General features: G+C 46.9%; 1 protein-coding gene across 2 annotated transcripts in view; it reads right to left on the bottom strand.

The window, feature by feature from the left end:
- The window catches only part of RALA (RAS like proto-oncogene A), a 57,643-nt gene extending 48,973 nt beyond the window's left edge, over nucleotides 1-8,670 (bottom strand). The window contains exon 1 of one of the 2 annotated variants that reach the window (XM_043963990.1): nucleotides 8,536-8,670. The gene's annotated coding sequence lies outside the window, so the exon portion shown is untranslated. The remainder of the gene's footprint in view (nucleotides 1-8,535) is intronic. The other variant, XM_043963984.1, reaches the window with a different exon arrangement.
- Nucleotides 8,671-17,567: the final 8,897 nt, after the last annotated feature.

Below are 17,567 nucleotides of genomic sequence, written 5' to 3'. Positions count from 1 at the left end.
TCCCCACCATGCTCTGAGCTGCGGCTGAGGCCACGGGGATTGGGACAGGACTTTCTGGAATATTTACATACTTCTTACCCAACCTTTTTCTGACATGTCACTGACGTTTTTGAGTTCTGTGCCCCAACTTCATCTTCCCCATGAGCCTTGTGGTTTTTACAAGTGCCATGCAGTCCTTTGGGAACACACAATAGGTACCACTGGAAAATCGCCTTCTCCTCACCCCCAGAAAGAGAACTGGAATCCAAGTCTCATCTGGAAGCTGCTGATAGCCGACTGACTACATTTATTAAGTTCCTGCTATGTTCTAGGCACTGTATAGTGTTGAGGACGCTAAAAGGAGGACAGGAGGCTTCCACAGGGCATCCAGGGCTATTCACAGAGCTGAAAGCAAGCAGAGCTAATGGAGAATCCTGAGCCCATCATAAGGGGAGGCTTTGGAAAGAGCTTACTGCTTCCCCTTCCAATCAGAGGGTGCTGAGGAGATGATGTGGGATGCTCCAAGCAGAGCAGCTGATGGGAAATGAAGTCAAGACTGAGAAAGAAGTTGTGGATAAAAACATGAAACAGGGGGCAGCTAGGTGGTGCAGTGGATAGAGCACCGGCCCTGGAGTCAGGAGGACCTGAGTTCAAATCCGGCCTCAGACACTTAACACTTACTAGCTGTGTGGCCCTGGGCAAGTCACTTAACCCCAATTGCCTCACTAAAAAAAAAAAATTAAAAACATGAAACAGCACTGGGTACAGATACCAGGGGCACCCCATGGGAACTCTTCCTAAGTGACACTGAACCATTAAGGACTAGTCTTGGTGCGTGGCCATTCAACCAGTGCTGCATCCACATAATGGTACTATCTTCGAAAAAGGAAATAAGGCAAAGGGTGGCCTAACCTGTTTGGGATGAAGCTGGCTGGCTCACTGTGATCAAGGCTGCCTCTTCTATGCATTCACTTATCATTCCCTTAATAACAAGTTTGAGAGTTTTACTAGGAATGTGGGTCAAGTTCACAGGCTCGTGTAGAGAGGTGTAGAGATTCTGCTCCTTTCTCTGCCCCATGATACCTGCCATTCTTCAGCCCTTCCAGCATCTCTCCTGTTCCCTACCATCTTTCCACAAAATGAGAGTGGCTTGGTCATCCCAGAAGGCAGAATCAGTCTATGCCTGATGACCTGAATGCACCAAGGTACTCATCAGACAGTCAATAAGCATTTATTAAAGCACATACTATGTGCCAGGCACCCAGCTAAGTGCCTGGGGACACCTAGGGACAGCCTCTGTTCTCAAGCTCATGGTCTAATGAGGAAGACAACATGCAAACAAACACATTCTACTCAGGATGGGAAGGAAACAATCTGCAGCAGGAAGGCACTAGAATTAAAGAGACTGTACTTCACCTTCTCACAAAGCCATTTTTTAAGTCAATCAACAAGCATTTATTAAGCACCCACTCTGTGCTGAGCATTTCTCTTCCAATCCAGGATTCTTCTTCTTAGCAGAGGAAACAGAAGCAAAATCCCTCCCACGGCTTTGCCTCCAGCCCCTTGCTCCCTGCCCTCTTCTCTTTTCCAAGAATGAGCTCTAAGGTTCCTTCTTCCTGCTCACAGAATCCATTGGTCTCATTTAGAATCTTCCACTTCTTGGCACATGTGGAAATTTATTTTGATTTGGGGACCCTACCTTTAGGCTGAGATTAGAAAGCCTTAGGCCCTCAGGGTCTCCCCCCTCCTCCTCAGCTTCAGCTGATCGAAAAAGCCCCGTGGGCTATACAAGACGCCAGGTCAGACAGCTGGGGGGAAAAAAAGCCCCCAGCTCCCTCTGACCTGAGCAGATCCCGGATAGCCTGTGCTGAGGCACGTGAAACTTGGAGCGCACCCCCCCCCCCAAACCGGCCGCAGCCCCGGCTGGCGGATTAGCTTGGTCTGTGGGGGCAAAGGAAGCCCCGAGATTTGAGTGGAGAGAAAAGGTATATATAGACCTGGGAGGGAGACTCAGGGGGGACGGATGGAGGAGACAGACTAGAGGAAGGAGACTCGAGGAAGGACTAGGAGAGAGGCTGACTAGAGGGGAGCCCGGACAAGGATGGAGCAGAGTTCGGGTTGAAAAGGAGAGAAGGGGCTGACAAGGTTACCGGCCTTAACACAAACCAGGGAAAGTGTAACGTGCCCTGAGGCCCGAGGCGGCCAAGGCCCTTATTGTATTCAAGAAGTTCGAAGAGCAGCAGGTGCGAAAGAGCCCACAGGAAAGCAGTCAGGTTGTACACTTTATTTCCCTGTATTCCTAATTTCCAATAGTATCTCATAAATAAACTCTGCTTTGATTATTTGGTTAAGAGGCTTCTTAATCTTTAGTCTATCAGTTTGGGAGCAGTGTGGTGGAACTTTATAAACGGCCCACATTAAATTAACGGAGTCAGATAGCCAAATAGTTACAGTCCCCAGATTAGTCCTCCAGTCAGCTTCAGCCCCCAAATTAGGCCCAGTCGATTCAAAAATATTTTACACACGTTAACACAACACACCAAGCTTTCGTCCTCCATTCCCTCACACTGGTAAGGGGCCTACCTTTTCACAACTAAAGCAGGCCCAGCATATGAGTGGTCAAAGGATGCCATTTAAAAACAGAAGTGTCATCAGCAACAACCATATGAAAGATTGCTCCAAATGATGTATAAGAAAAGTGCAAATGGAAACAAGTGTGGGCACAAGTCACACCCTACAAACTGGCAAAGATGGCGAAGAGATAAAACCAAGGCTGGAGGAGCTCTGGGGTAGCAAGCCCCCAGATCCCAGGTACAGGATCTTTGAAACGTCAGCTGCTGTAGACAATCAACCTGGAATGATGCGAGAAGAGATGCTGAACCTTCCCACCTCTGACCCAAGAATCTCATGGGGCACACCCTATGGAAGACATTTGTGATGCCACTTCTCAGGTGAGGAAACTTTCCCCAAGTAAAAGAGCTAGTGCTTTAGGTTTGAGCATGGCCTCAGGCATGCAGAGGGTTAGCCACATGCTCCGGACAAAGCCCCTCCAGGTCAGAGGCAAGACTTGAACAGAGAGGTTGCTAACTGAGGCCCCAGCTATCTCTCCTCCTCACAGAGGAAAAGCTGAACGAATCGTGGTCTGTAAATGTGACAACATTGTTACACCGTAAGAAAGGATGAGGATGAAGAATTCTGAGGCTCAATCCTATGCAGTGATGTAAGCAGAACCACGAATACTAAATATACAATGACAAGAACATAAATGGAAAGTTCACTAAAACGAACCCAAAGGCTGAGTCAGTAACTCTCAGTATTGACCTCTTTTTCACTAGGGGTGGAGGGCTAGAGGTGCAGAGCAGTGCAAACACTAACTAGCAGATGTGGTCACTGTGTCAGCAGGTTCTACTACAGGTGAGGCTCATCAGATAGATGGAAGGCACAAGGGGTAAAAGCATATGGGAAATAAATGAGGCAGCAGGACCAAACCTGGGAGATGAGCCTGGACAAGTCCCTCAGTCTCTCAAGGAAATTCTCTAAGAGTCTAAACTGCACCAGGAGTGGGAGTTTTACCTACACCAGCCTCCAAAGTCAAAGAAAAAAGGCGCCATATAAATGATTTGGAAAACCACATATTAACATTAAATGTGTTTTAACGGTTTCCCAATTACACTGTAATCTGGTTCTGCTGCCCTCAGGAGCATCTGACACTTCTGACTTAGAGTAGTGAAATCACAGGTCTAGCTGTTAGCCCTAAAAACAAAAAGTCTCAATAAAGTTAATTTTAAAAATCAAATCAAATCTAAGCTGACAACTTCTCTATAATCAGTCTCTTCCTTTTGGTCAGAATTTGTTCAGGCCAGGAGAGCAGTCAATGCTTCCTAAACCACCAGGAGGATGTGATCATTAAAGCAGGACGGTACTTGATCACCTCTGGTTGGTTACTTTGGCAGAGGAAGAATTCCAGATGTCCAGATGAAATTCTCCACAATGGAAAAGTATTTATGAAATGCTTACTCCCCAACAGAAGAGACTCGCAAGTTGCTCCCAGGCTAGTGGGGGCCACAACATGAGTTTTAGCTCCAAGTGAGTGGGAAAGGTCATAATGGTCAGGGCAAAGCAGATGGGGCTGTGTCTTCCTTAAACGCCATTTACCCTGATGAGACAGCATTCTTCTGGTGTTGGGCCAGATCTTTAGAATCTTTCCTGTGCATCTTGACAAGCTGGGGTTCTAATAGTGTAACAGTCCCCATTACATCTAGGATCAAACACTACCTCCAGCTTTTGGTGCCCAAAGTCCTTCCCTCCCTGGCTCCTATCTACCACCTCCCAGGCATACACGTGGCCCACTTATTGCTGTCCTTCAAACACATTCCCTCATCTCCCTTCTGAGTGCCTTTGTACCGGAGACTCCCTAAGTGCAGGATGCATTCCCTTCAGTGATTCCTCGTCCCTCCTCCATTCTTCTGCCTCTAAGAATCCCCAATACCCCTCAAAGTCCTTCCCCCACGATCCACCCCTAAAAGCATCTGTTGTTTTCTGCACTAAAAAAGCAAGTTCTTTGAGGGCAGGCCTAGGTTTCTTGTTTTTGCAGCTCCAGCACCTCACACAGTGCTCCACTGGGTGTTCATGAGAGCTTGCTGACAGGTTATTACTACATAATGGCGGCATGCAGGGCTACATTGTTTCCCCCCACTTCTTCTACTCAAGTGGTCTCCAGTGCACGCCTACTCACTCTCAGTTCCCCTCCTCTTCCCCTCCAAGCTCCCCCCAGGCTTCCCAGCTCTGGTCCCCGTGGCTTTCCAAAAGCACTGCATCACCCCTTTCACCCACCCTGTTTCTTCAGAATTCAGTGAGTCTGGTGCCCACTGCAGGTTTCAGGAAGGCCAGTAGCTGCCAGAAAGGTTTAGGGCTGGGTTCCGTGGCCTGGGCCTCTCCCATAAATTGCTGAGCGTGTCTGTTGTAGCTCTTCCTTCTCTAGCTACTTTCTAGGGTGTCAAGCAGCTTAGATAAAGGTCGGTAGTTTTCACCTTCTCTTTTCATTTCACTTATAACAACTGATGAAAATCTTTTTTTCTAGCATTCATCAGCTACACCCTAACCCTAGTCAAGGGCCTGTCATTCCTATATTTTAAACCATGATCCCAAAATCCGAATTCTGTCTTTCTGAATCGCTCTCATTTGAATCCTCTTAGAAGATTCTGAAGATCACCTGGCAAGATAAGGCACCAGGCACTGAGGTCCTTTTCCTGAACTAAACTGCCAGGCACTCAAACGCTACTGCAGAGAGTGCAACTCTGACAGGAGGGGGGGGGGGGTGTTCAAATATCAAATATATGTTTGCCTAAAAGACTATTTTTATGGAGAACTCACACACAGAAAGTGCTCATGTGGAGGGCAGAAGAAGCAATACAAGGGCACCCAAGGGCTCAAGGTCTTCCATGGGAGGCGCTGGCAAATGAATGCCCAGCATGGCATGCCCATATTAAAGAAGGCGCTGTCCTCTATGAGCAAAGGAAGAATGGCAGCAGCTCAAAAGGAATGCGAGTCACACAAATTTAGAGACATCCCCACTCCAAATATTAATGTGGACTATTTGTGCCGGACCTGTGGTAGAACCTTCTAAGTTCGAATTGGTCTGATCAGCCACAGTTGAACACAGTGTACCTTGACACCAACATAATGATGTCATTTTGGTCAACAACCAACCAACCCCCATAACTGTCGACACCAGCACCAGCCAAGTCAAGGATCTCTGAAGTAATCTTTCTGAAATTGTTTTAAAAGCTCTCTTTCCTAGATGTTTCCTCTTCGGTAGGCTGAATTCCAAGTCACAAAGAAAAATCCTCATCCATACAAACAATAAGAACATCACTAATAGGTCCACATGAAATACAGAAATCACAGCTGAAAGAGGTCACAGGAGTACTCACAATACTTCACATTTAACTTACTGGAGATAAATGTACCATCATTTCTTTTTCACAATTTAATTCTAACCATGACTTATAAATCTTAACCTGAAATATAATATAATCAAATATCTGGTGGAAGGCTCTTTAACTGAATTAGATTTTTAGAACTGATAACTAATATCAGTATAACATTTTTTAAGTCTATGGAGGGCTTAGAGATTATATTTGCTGGAAATTAACATCCCTGATTCCAGGTATTATCATCCCATTTAGAAATGAGAAAACTGAGGCCTGGAGAAGTTTCTAGTCCTGTCTCTATGAAGGCAGGATCTAAAGCTAGGTTTTTCTGACTCCAAACCCAATCCTCTCCATTCACTATGCCAGGCTGGCTCCCTGAGGAATTACTTTCAACAATGAAATCATTTGTGTTTCAATAAAGAAAGAACATTTTTTTAAAGTTTCAATAAAATAAAGATCCTATCAGGTCAATTTTTCTCTTAACTAAACTCTTAAAATAAATCTTACCACTTCAAAAATGCATATAGAAACTAAATTCTTAGCTCAAAAACAAAAGCAATCTGGGCACCCCAGATATATAAATTAAGTGCTTTTCAGTTTAACTAGGGTGTGGCACTGGAGTTGACACAGGAGCTTGCTCAGTCGAGAAATTCGGGTTTTAGGCAAAAGCCTGTCAGTACGGTTTAGACTGTGAAAAGCCCTTAGAAGATTTTCTAGTTTAATTGTGGCCTTTTACAGATGAAGAAACTGAGGTCCAAACGGGAAAGTCACATGTGAAGTCGGCGAATGAGCAAAGACTGGAATTCAATCAAACCGAAAGCCAAGAGAAGGCTCCCTTTGCTCCACCCTCGGCTCTTTTGTTAGTCCCCTTATCTAGTTCAATCCAGCGATCTTATCTAAGGTGGGTAACTCCCACAAAGGTTCAGGTGGCTGCCTAACTCCCCCTCCCCTCCCCATTTCCTCAGAAACGGAAAACAAACTGTGGACCATACCCACACCCAAACCAACTGAAGAACAAAATCAGAAAATCCTTTCAAATGTTTGGAATCCTGGATCAGCCTCCCCTTCCCCAATCTAGGAGGCTTTCGAGCTGATGCTCTGGGGGCAGGGAGGAGCCCCCGCTAGCTCAGCCTCCCGAGGCAGAGAAGAAAAGTGATAATACCCCTTTCCCCACCCTCATTGTTACTTCGGTATGTATTAGGTGAAGCCGCAGCGTCCTCCAGAACCTCCCCAGGAGTAGGGCGGCCAAGCCAGCCACCTATTTCTCGGCAGACAGCACCCCTTTGGACTTCCCCATCATGCCCCTGGTGCCAGGTGCCTCCCCACCCTTCCCTTCCTTTGGTGTGCTATCTTCTCCTATTAGATCATCATCTCCGGGGGCAAGGAGATGGTCTTTTCTTTTCCGATTGGATTCCCCAGACTTAGCAGGCTAGCTTAGTAAATGTTATGGACTGACTCCCAGGTGAGCTCCGAAAGGGCAGGGGCTGATGGGTCCCCCCACTCCCGTCCCCTAGCACAGAGGTCACGCGGCTGGCCTGGGGGTCAGAGCCTGAGATGCTCACCAACACGAGGTATTTAATAGATGTCCATCTACAGATGTCTCTGTTCTAGTGCCCAGCAGGATTGGGGGGGTGGGGTGGCGGGGGGCAGAGGCAACGGTCTGCCCCGGTACTGCAGAGATCTCATACACACGCAGTGGCTTGCTTGCCCTTTACTCTCCTCTCTGGGAGACCCTCCAGTGCCCCCGCCTCCCCCGCCCTAGACAGAGGCGAGGCTGGTACACAGCAGGTGCTTAATGGATGGAGGCTGCGGCTCTCCCCTCATTCGTGCGGGAGGGGCGCCCCTTTCCTCCCAGGTCTCCTGGCCAAGCTCGGTACACTGCAGACGGTTCATAGATGGATACTGTGGCTCTCCCACTACACTCCCCAAAGGAGCGGCACCCCCTTCCTCCTCGGTACACAGCAGGTGCTTAATGGAAGCTGCGGTTCTCCATCACCTTCCAAAAGAGGCACCGCCTCTCGCCTCCCCCCCCCCCAACCCCCCAGCCAGCCCGGCACACAGCAGGAGCCTAATGAATGGATGCTGAGGCTCTCCTCCGGCCAAAGGAGAGACTAGACTTCCCTCCCCCGCATCCCCGAAGCCTGGCACACAGCAGGCGCCTAATGGATGGATGCTGCGGCTCTTCCCACCCTCCGCAAAGGGGGGGGGGATTCTCGTTCCTCCGCCCCCCATCGCTGCACACAGCAGGCGCCTAATGGAAGGATGCTGCAGCTCCCCTCCCCACTCCCCCAAAGGCGCCCCTTTCTCCCTCGGTCACCCCGGAGCCCAGCACACAGCAGGAGCCTAATGGATGGAAGATGCTGCGGCTCTCCTCGCCCTTCCCCAAAGGAGGGGTGCCCCTTTCCTCCCCCGCAGCCCCCCCCCAGCCCGGCACACAGCAGGCGCTTGATGGATGCAGCGGCTCTTCCCCTCCCCCCGGAGGGGCGCCCCTTTGCTCCCCCGCCCAGCACACAGCAGGCGCCTAATGGATGCCCCCGCCTCGGGCGGAGTGACCTTCGGGCCGCGCTCCCGCGGCCCGGCCCGGACACACCCACCGCCCGGCGCCCCGCGAGCCCGCGCTCACCTGCAGCCGGCCGAGGAGCGGAGGCGGGCACGCACGTCCGGCCGGGGGAGGCCGAGGCGGCCACCGCCGCCGCCGCCGCCGCGGAGCCGGGACCGGGGCTGGACAGCTCGAGGCTCCTCCTGGCAGCCGCCGCCGCCGCCGCCGCCGTAGCCGATCACTTCCGGGGCGTGGGGGGCCGGGGTCGCACCACCCTAGGAGGGGGCCCCCCCAGCTCGGGAGCGACTTCCGGCGGAGTGCACAACCTAGACCAGGACCCGGGCCGGGCTGGAGAACAATGATGGGAACCCGGCTCGTCGCCCCGCCCGCGGTGGAGGAGGGGGAGATGGGGGGCGGGGGGGGGAAAAAAAAATTGAGCGTCGGGCCCGTCTGCGCAGGTGCGAGCGTCCTGGCCCTTTGGGCAGTCCCACCCCGCCCCCTGCGCAGCGGTGACGTCAGCGCTCTCCCCGCATTGGTCAGGGCGCCAGAATCCCGGCCGAGATTCCCGGATGCTGACGTCACCGACGTCCGGACGTCCTCGCCAACGTAGGGCTCGTGCTCCCTCTGGGGCCACCGCCATCTTGGGCTTCGAGAGGCTTCTTGTCTTGAGTTGTGTTCAGGCTCCAGCTGTAAAGATCGACCCCCTCCCCACCCCACTGTTGTCTCATCCTCCTCCGGCAGGGTTGATTGTGCGGCCCCGACACCTCTGAGGGTTCCCAGTGGAGGAGCAGAGCCAGGAGGGGGGCGGGGAAGGGGACGGGAGGGGTTGGCCGAGGACCCCAGGGGCGCATGCGCTTCCTTCCCCTGCCCTCCCCCCAAGCCCTGGAGCCCTTCTTGCAGTCTATGATATGGGGGGAGGGGCAGAGGGGTGGGGTGTGGATAAGATCGTGAGATAATGGACGCATTGTCAGAAGATACTGATAGAGAAACCGAGGCCCAGGAAAGGGGAGGACTTGCTGAGTTCCCTGGAGAACAAGGAGCTTCGGAATGATTTGAAAGCGGTACCCCCGTCTGCCGCGTCCCCCTCCCCCAGAACGCCTGGAGGACTCTGGGAGCCTCTGACCTGCCCCAGGCCTTTATAGAGGATTAGGGCTTTAGGGAGAGTTAGGGCTGGACGCCAGGATTTCTGAAGGACTTCCCGCCTTCCCAAACTGGACTGTGATGTCACCGTCTATGAGTAGAGATTAGACCACAGGACTTGAATTCGGGTCTTCCAGACTTCAAGACTGGGCCTCCTAGGCCAGGTTATCTTTTTTTTTTTTTTTTAATTTAACTACTCGCTTTTTATCAGGATGGAAAGAAATCGGCCCAGCAGCATCTGGGCGAGTTCTCAGGTGCCCGGGTCACTGGTGGCCCGAGCGCTGCTGTACCGTTCTCATTGAGTATAGACCCCAGCACCGGCCCGGACACGGGCTTGGATGCTCTCTGATGTAATGTGCCTCGGGAGTCACTGACGGACGTGCCTGGGAAGCCACGGCGAGCACGCTAATTGAGCACGCTCATTTGGCACCGACCTCGGGACGTGAAGAGTGAATACTCGGGGCGGTTTTAGCTCGGGCAGTTGCTCATCGTGGACCTCTCCGTGGATGGACGACGGTACGATGACCACCACAGCAAGATAGCCACGTCAGCAGGGTGACCGCCTCGGCAGGATGACCACATGAGTGTCCAGCAAAGAGCTGAGGGGGATGCGGTCTGTGGGAGGATGGTGACACAACATCAGCTGGGCTCGCTTACTTCCCTCCTAACAGGATAGTCCAACTTACTTTTGAGCAAAGGCTTCAAAAACCACCTAACAGCTGGAGCCACAACCATTCTCCCCGTGTTTGCCCTTTAGAAAGACGAAGATTTGGCTCCCTGTTTACATTTTCACACTAGGGAAGAGCAACTTTGTCAATATTAATTGACTCAACACTATTCATATACCATTTTTTTTCTTACTCAAATCATTTTCCTAGAGTAGAGCCATACTAAATTATGGCTCGCTGTTACCATTTATTGTAATGCCCCCACTATACAGGGAATGAGAAAATAAGTTTGTCCCCACATTGTAACCCTAAGAGAGTTAAAACCTTTCTGTGCCCTAGATTCTCTAGCTGTACAACTGAGATAATAATAACTTTCTACTGCTCTGCCTCACAGGGATGTTAGGAGACATAACAAATTAATGTTTGAAAAGCTCTTTGAGGTTCTTGGATGAAAGGTATTAATGAAAGGACATATCATTTATAATGAGCACTATCCCCTAAAGCACGATTGAATTTGGGCATTTACCAAGAGAAGACGTCAAGGCTTTTGTTAAAACAAAATATAATCTTCGGGGTTTGGGGATGAATTTAGTTTTGATTTTATTCAAGAACACTTCATTGTCTATTAGTAAATGTGTTTTAGCCAAGAGTAAAGTGTTATTAATGTAAGATTCACTACTACTAGTGTTACCATATACTTACTTGAAAGCATTTTCATAGTCTTATCAGACTATTGTGGTCTAATATTTGTAAAGTGCTTGGCACATAGTGGGTGCCTAATAAGTGCTTGTTCCTTTCCCTACACTATCTTTTTTATATTTTTTTCTTTTTTTTGTGGGATAGTGAGGGTTAAGTGACTTGCCCAGGGTCACACAGCTAGTAAGTGTCAAAGTGTCCAAGGCCAGATTTGAATTGAGGTCCACCTGAATCCAGGGCCAGTGCCTTATCCACTGTGCCACCTAGCTGCCCCTACAGTATCTTTTTTTTTTTAACTTTTTTTAAAGGCTGTTAAAGGATTTTAAAGAATGCCTTTTTGTAAGATGATTTTACGTTAATAAAAATATTATTCATATTAAGGTAGAACAATACAAAATATTATACAATAGTTAATGTCTAAAGATAACAAAGGATTGACTTGACTAATGAGTTCCTAGAACCTGTTGTTATCATATGCATTTTTACATCCCAAAGAAAATGATTTGTGAGTGGCAGGCTTGGAGTCTGGAAGACCTGAGTTCACATTCCACCTCTGACTCATTCTATTAAATGACACCCCCCCCCCCACCAGTCCTCGAACCTCTCATTGTCCCAGACAACTCTATGAGTGTCAGAAAAGGTGGCTGATCGCATAGGTAGATGTAATTTCCTTATTGGGAATTCCTTGCAACATTAAAATTACGTTTCCATCTTTGAAAAGTAGGATTTACTTCTCCAGAGAAAGAACTGATGGTATCTGAATACAGATTGAAGCATAATTTTTTTGTTAGTTCCTGTGAGAGAAAAACAATCCTCTTCTCAATAATTCTCAGGAACTCAGCATCGATGTGACAAAGGCTCTTTTATTTCCTTCTCATGAGAAGGAGGCACCCTAGTGTTCAGCTAGTGGGTGCAAAGAAAAGGGGCTCGAAGGCACTATTTTATACCCTAGTCCCTAAGGTGAATGGACCCTCCCCTTTTTCATAATTAGTCTGATTGATTACTCAAGGGTTACAATCTACACGCAAAAACTAGCTAATTGGAATGCAGTATTCCCACCCCTCTTCCTTATATGGGTATAACTCAGGAGTGAACTTTATTCTTCCTTATATGGACACAACTCCAGAGCAGACCTTACTGAGACCAGGGCTCCTTGAACCATATGATTTTGTTAGTCAGAGGGAGAGGAGTGGATCTGAAACCTTTGTCCTACAAACAGATCAGGAAGAGTATGATTGACTGTTATATCCTCATTGAGAAGAGACAACTACCCATTTTCTCACAGTTCCTTTATCTGACTGAAGTTTTGTTTTTGTCTGTTTTCTTTCACAACCTGGCTAATGTGGAAATGTTTTGCATGACTACTCATGTATAACTTTTATTGAATTGCTTGAGTTGGGGTCGGGGGGAAAGGGGGGAACGAGGAGGAAAGGAGAATTTGGAGCACAAATTTTTTTTAAAGATGTTAAAATTTGTTTTTACATGTAATTGGGGGAAAATAAAATTCTAAATAAATGAAAAAAATTATGAAATAAAAGAAAAGTAGGATTTAACTAGAGTTAGGCTTTATGTCTTCTCTAGTGTTCTTACTCTAAAATTCTATCCATTTCTTTTAGTTCGTCTAGAATTTTTATCTTTTCATCTCTCCATCTCATTTCTCCTAAACCTAGGCTTCACCCTCATTGCAACCCCATTCTCTACCCCACCTTGCTCTCCTGGTCCAATAGCCCTGCTCTGATCCTACTTTACTCTCATCACTTTCTTGACAAATTCAACTATACTTCTTTCTGTACCCATGGTCATTATTTCACTGCTAATCAATCACCTCTACCATCTGCCTTCTCTTTTGAATGCATCCTACTGCTGTTGAATACTAGAGGAATTAACAACATCAAACTGATTGATCCAAGGCCTCTAGGAGGCTACATAATACATAGGGTACCAGGCCTTGAGTCAGGAATCTTGATGAGTTCAAATCCAGCCTCAGACATTTACTAGCTGTGTGTGACCCTGGGCAAGTCATTTAATCCTGTTTGCCTCAGTTTCTTCATCTCTAAAATGAGCTGGAGAAGGAAATGGCAAGCCACTCCAGGATCTTTGCCAAGAAAACCCCAAATAGGGTCAGGAAGAGTCAGACACAACTGAACAACAACTGATTGACTCTACCACAAACTGAGGTTATTTAAAGTCAACAGTGCCCTTCCTACTAAGTGGCAATACTTTTATTCTTCTGTGACTTATTCAATCCCATTCCCCAAGTCTTCTTTTAGAAACTTCCTCCTTTTTCTGAAAACCCCCACAGCCAACACCCTCCCCCATCATCCTCACTTCTCCTACTTTACAGACAAAATCAAGACCATTCATTGTAGTCCTACATCTCTGCTCCACATCTTCTGCAACTGTACTTATCCTTTATTCTCTCACACCACTGTCCTAGGAAGTAATGACCTGGTCAGGGCTAGACCTTTTACTTCTGTACTTAGTGCTCACAGGATCACTCGCGCTCTCTCTCTCTCTCTCTCTCTCTCTCTCTCTCTCTCTCTCTCTCTCTCTCTGTCTCTCTCTCTCTCGCTGTCTCTCTCTCTCTCTCTCTCCCTCCCCCAATAAAATATAAACTCTTTGAAGCATGTTTCATTTTTTTGTCTTTGTATCCACAGCAGTACCTAACAGAGTACCTGGCATATATCTGGTATTTAATAAATACTTATTGACCAATCTCTTACTTTCAGTCTCCCAATTTACTGCCACCTCACTACAAACATGGTCAGATCTAATTAGTCCTTGAAAAAAAAAAAGAAAAGGAAAAAAAAAGAAAAACCTTCAGTTGGCCCTGCTCTTCCCTCAACACCCAATCTTTAGCCTACAGCAATCTGGCTTCAGACTCCACTCAGAAATTTCACTTTCCAAGGTTTACCACTGATGGATGAATTGCTTGATCCAGTAATTTTTCCTTAGTCCCCATTGTCCTTAACCTCTCTGCAATACTTCATACAGCAGACCACTTCCTAGACATTCTCTTCTGCTTTCATTCCTTATGCCTATAGGACAAGTCCTTTTCAGTTTCTGGCTTTCTAAGTGAGTGTTGTGCTCTGACTTTTTTATTTATTTGTAGCACCCCCTCTAGACACTCCTCCAATCCCTACTTTAACTGGAAGACTGATTTTCCCCATAAATAGTTAGGGTGCGCAGCCAGGGATTTTTTCCCTGGCTCTTTTCTTGTTGTTGTTTTGTTTTGTCTCCTGTGAATTTCTAGGTAGGTAGTACTTGAGAAATTTCCTCCTTCCTTATTTCTTTGTTAACATCGGCAGGTAAGGAAATATGAAGAGATCTTACACTTGGCCAGGAGATAATTGTAATTTAAATGAAGAGCAAAGATAAAAAAGAAAGAAAGGAAAAGACAGATAGCAGAGAATCCTAGAGAGATCTTAGTAAACAAAGAATGAATCACTCTGAAAGAATAGATGGTAGTAATGAAGGAGAAGTAAAGGGAAAGCTGGACAGGGGTTTAGGAACATCTGTGTTTGAAAGAATCCCAGCCTGGAAGGTCACATTGCTCAGGGCTAGACCTTTTACTTCTGTACTTAGTGGTCGCTTAAAGCTTAAAGCTCATTGTTTTCAAGGAGCAAATAACTAAAGCCAATTCAGACATCTATGCTGGAAAAGATATGCCAATATTTCAGATGAGAGTAGAAAAAAACAAAAAACCCTTGTCTGTTTGGGGGAAATGGAAAGACAAGGAGTTAGAAAGAGGTAGGACAGTCACCTTATAGGTACGTGTGTGAGAAATGGGTAGTTGTCTCCTCTCAATGTGGATATAACAGTCAGTCATACTTCCCAGACCTGTTTGTAGGACAAAGGTCTCAGATCCCCTCCTCCCCCTCAGGTTAGCAAGGTCACATGGTTCAAGGAGCCCTGGTCTCAATTAGGTCCTCTCCAGAGTTCTGTCCATATAAGGAAGTATAAGGTCCACTCCTGAGTTATGCCCATACAAGGAAGAGGGGTGGGAATACTGCGTTCTGATTAGCTAGTTTTTTCGAGTAAATTGTAACCCCGACCAGTGATGAAAAAGGGGAAGGTCCATTCGTGTTAGGGACTAGGGTATAAAACAGGGCCTGGGAGCCCCCTTTCTGGGCACCCACTAGCTGCACACTAGGGTGCCTCCTTGTCACCTCGCTGCTGAGTTCCTGAGAATTATTGAGAAGAGGATGGCTTTTTCCCTCAGTGTGTCTACAGTAATGGTGTTTACACCCACTGCATTTGATAAAGGGTGAAACACCAGTCTCCACCAGTTTCATAATTTGATAAACATGGAATATCAAGTGCTGGACAGATTTGTGTTTTACTAAACAGATGCTACTTAGTTATATTGGATTTGGATTCTGTAGAACGGTTTTGCTTTGAGGTCTGGGATATTAAAATCTGCCTTTGCAGACAGAGATATGAAGTTGTGGGCACGACTTTGAGCGTATATACAAATATAACAACTGGGCTTATCAGCATTCTACCATTTCCGCCCGCCCTTCCCTTCCACCCCCTAGTACAACCATAGTTACCAGGGAAGAGATAATCTCTGTAGTATCCCTACATTCTTTGGTCCCCTTTGCTTGTGATTTCAGTCCCAAACTAGCTTGTACCATACAGAAGGGAGAAAAAGCTTTTGCTGCCTTTCCAATTTCTTATAGTACAAACTAAATACGGGCTAAAGGAGTAAATTATTTCGTTTTCAATGTACTTTTAGAAGCTAAAAAATGAGGAAACTATATGTGAACATGAAGTCTAAATCCTAAAAATTTACTGCATATTGAGATGATTCTGTTAAAGCAAGTTTTTTTTTTAACCTGTCCTCTGTGAACTTGTTGAATTTATTTATTTAGTTAGTTAGTTAGTTAGCGGGGCAATGAGGGTTAAGTGACTTGCCCAGGGTCACACAGCTAGTAAGTGTCAAGTGTGTGAGGCTGGATTTGAACTCAGGTCCTTCTGAATCCAGGGCCAGTGCTTTATCTACTGCACCACCTACCTGCCCCTTAGATATTTTGATAACCATATTTCACTATAATTAGTTCTGTTTCTAATCCTATGCATTTTATTTTATATATTTAAAAACATGATTCTGAGAAAGGATCCATAGACTTCACCAAACTGCTGCCAAAGCAGCCAGTGACACAAAGGTTGAATAGCCTTGCTCCCAAGAATGCCCTGGGGCTCTCTTCCTTTTGTCCTTTTTCTGTCTTCCTGTGTTCCAGCATCCTGTCTACCCCACAAAATAAAGGCAGGAAACCTAAAAGAGAAACGGAAGGACATCCAGTCCACTCTCTCATCCAGGCAGGAGGCGTCTAAACAAGACCCCTTCTCCATGACTATCCAGCTTCTGGGGAAACATTCCACCCGTGAGCCATGCCATTCATGAACTGCTCTCATGGACAGAAAGTTCTTTCAAGTAAGCTTAAATCTGGCTCCCTCTCACTATTCTAATACTCAGTGAATTCATCCCACTGTTCAGCAAGACAGAATTCAGAATCCAAAAAGAAGAGTGGCATGAAGGCCAGAAATGAGGCCTGTCAGAATGAAGGTCTTTGGAAGAAGAGCACACCCCAGTTTGGGATGGAATTCAGAAAAGCACCCCAAGAGTTCTTGAAGAGGGGTAGAGAAGGGTAGAGGACTGTGGGCAGAGCACTGAGCATATCTGTTTGGGTTCTCTCCAAAATGGAACAGTTGAATGAAAGAATTTATTACAATTTACAAAGTGCTGACAATATGCCACTTACTGTGCTAAGTGTAACCACAAAAAAAAAAAAGAAAATAGCCTCTGCCCTCACAGAGTTTACATTATAACAGGGAAATCCACACAGACAAGGGAGGTCCTTCCAGGGAGATATATGGCTATGGAGAGTTTCTAATGGGGGGTGTGGAGCCTTAAGGGAGCTCTGCTCTGACATTGGTACTCTTTGGTTCCTCAACAAGTATTCTAGGTTTTCTCCCACCTCCCCAGGCATTTCCAAAACGCATTGGAGGCATTTAGCCTCACTGGGCATGTTAGCTTTAATGTCCCCAGGAAAAAATATTGATACAATGATTTCCAGGTCTTGATGACCTAACACATTTTCTCTCTCTCTTGTCTGGAGCAATCAACTGCCTATTCCAATCCACAGGTGACCTCATTCTGTCACTAGGGACAGACCAAGGCGAATCTTCTAAAATTTCCAGGCACTATTTGCTCCTCCCCCGAAATAGTATATGAAAGGCCGTGTGGTGAGAAGGAGAGAGTTGGCCTTGGTGCCAGGAAGAAGTGAGTTGTCCCTCCACTGTGTACTAGCAGTGTGATAATGGGTTAGTCTAATCAAGTTAAGCTACCGTATCGATGAGTATTAAGCACCTACTATGTGCCAGGCAGAGTTCTAAGTGCTGGGAATACCAAGAAAGGCAAGAAAATCCTTGGTCTTGAGGAATATGACTCAGTGTAGCAAACAAGATGCATACAACTATATATGAACACAACACAGACAGGATCTCGGATGCATGACACTATGGCTAGAGTGGGCAAGGTTTCTTGCGGCAGATGGGACTGTAGCTGAAATCTGAATGAGGCCAAGGAAGCCAGAAGGTAGAAGAGAG

This window comes from Dromiciops gliroides, chromosome 1 (assembly GCF_019393635.1).
Source record: "Dromiciops gliroides isolate mDroGli1 chromosome 1, mDroGli1.pri, whole genome shotgun sequence".
NCBI lineage: Eukaryota > Metazoa > Chordata > Mammalia > Microbiotheria > Microbiotheriidae > Dromiciops > Dromiciops gliroides.
Note: the sequence above shows the minus strand (reverse complement) of the source record. Positions and strands in the feature narration are given on the sequence as shown.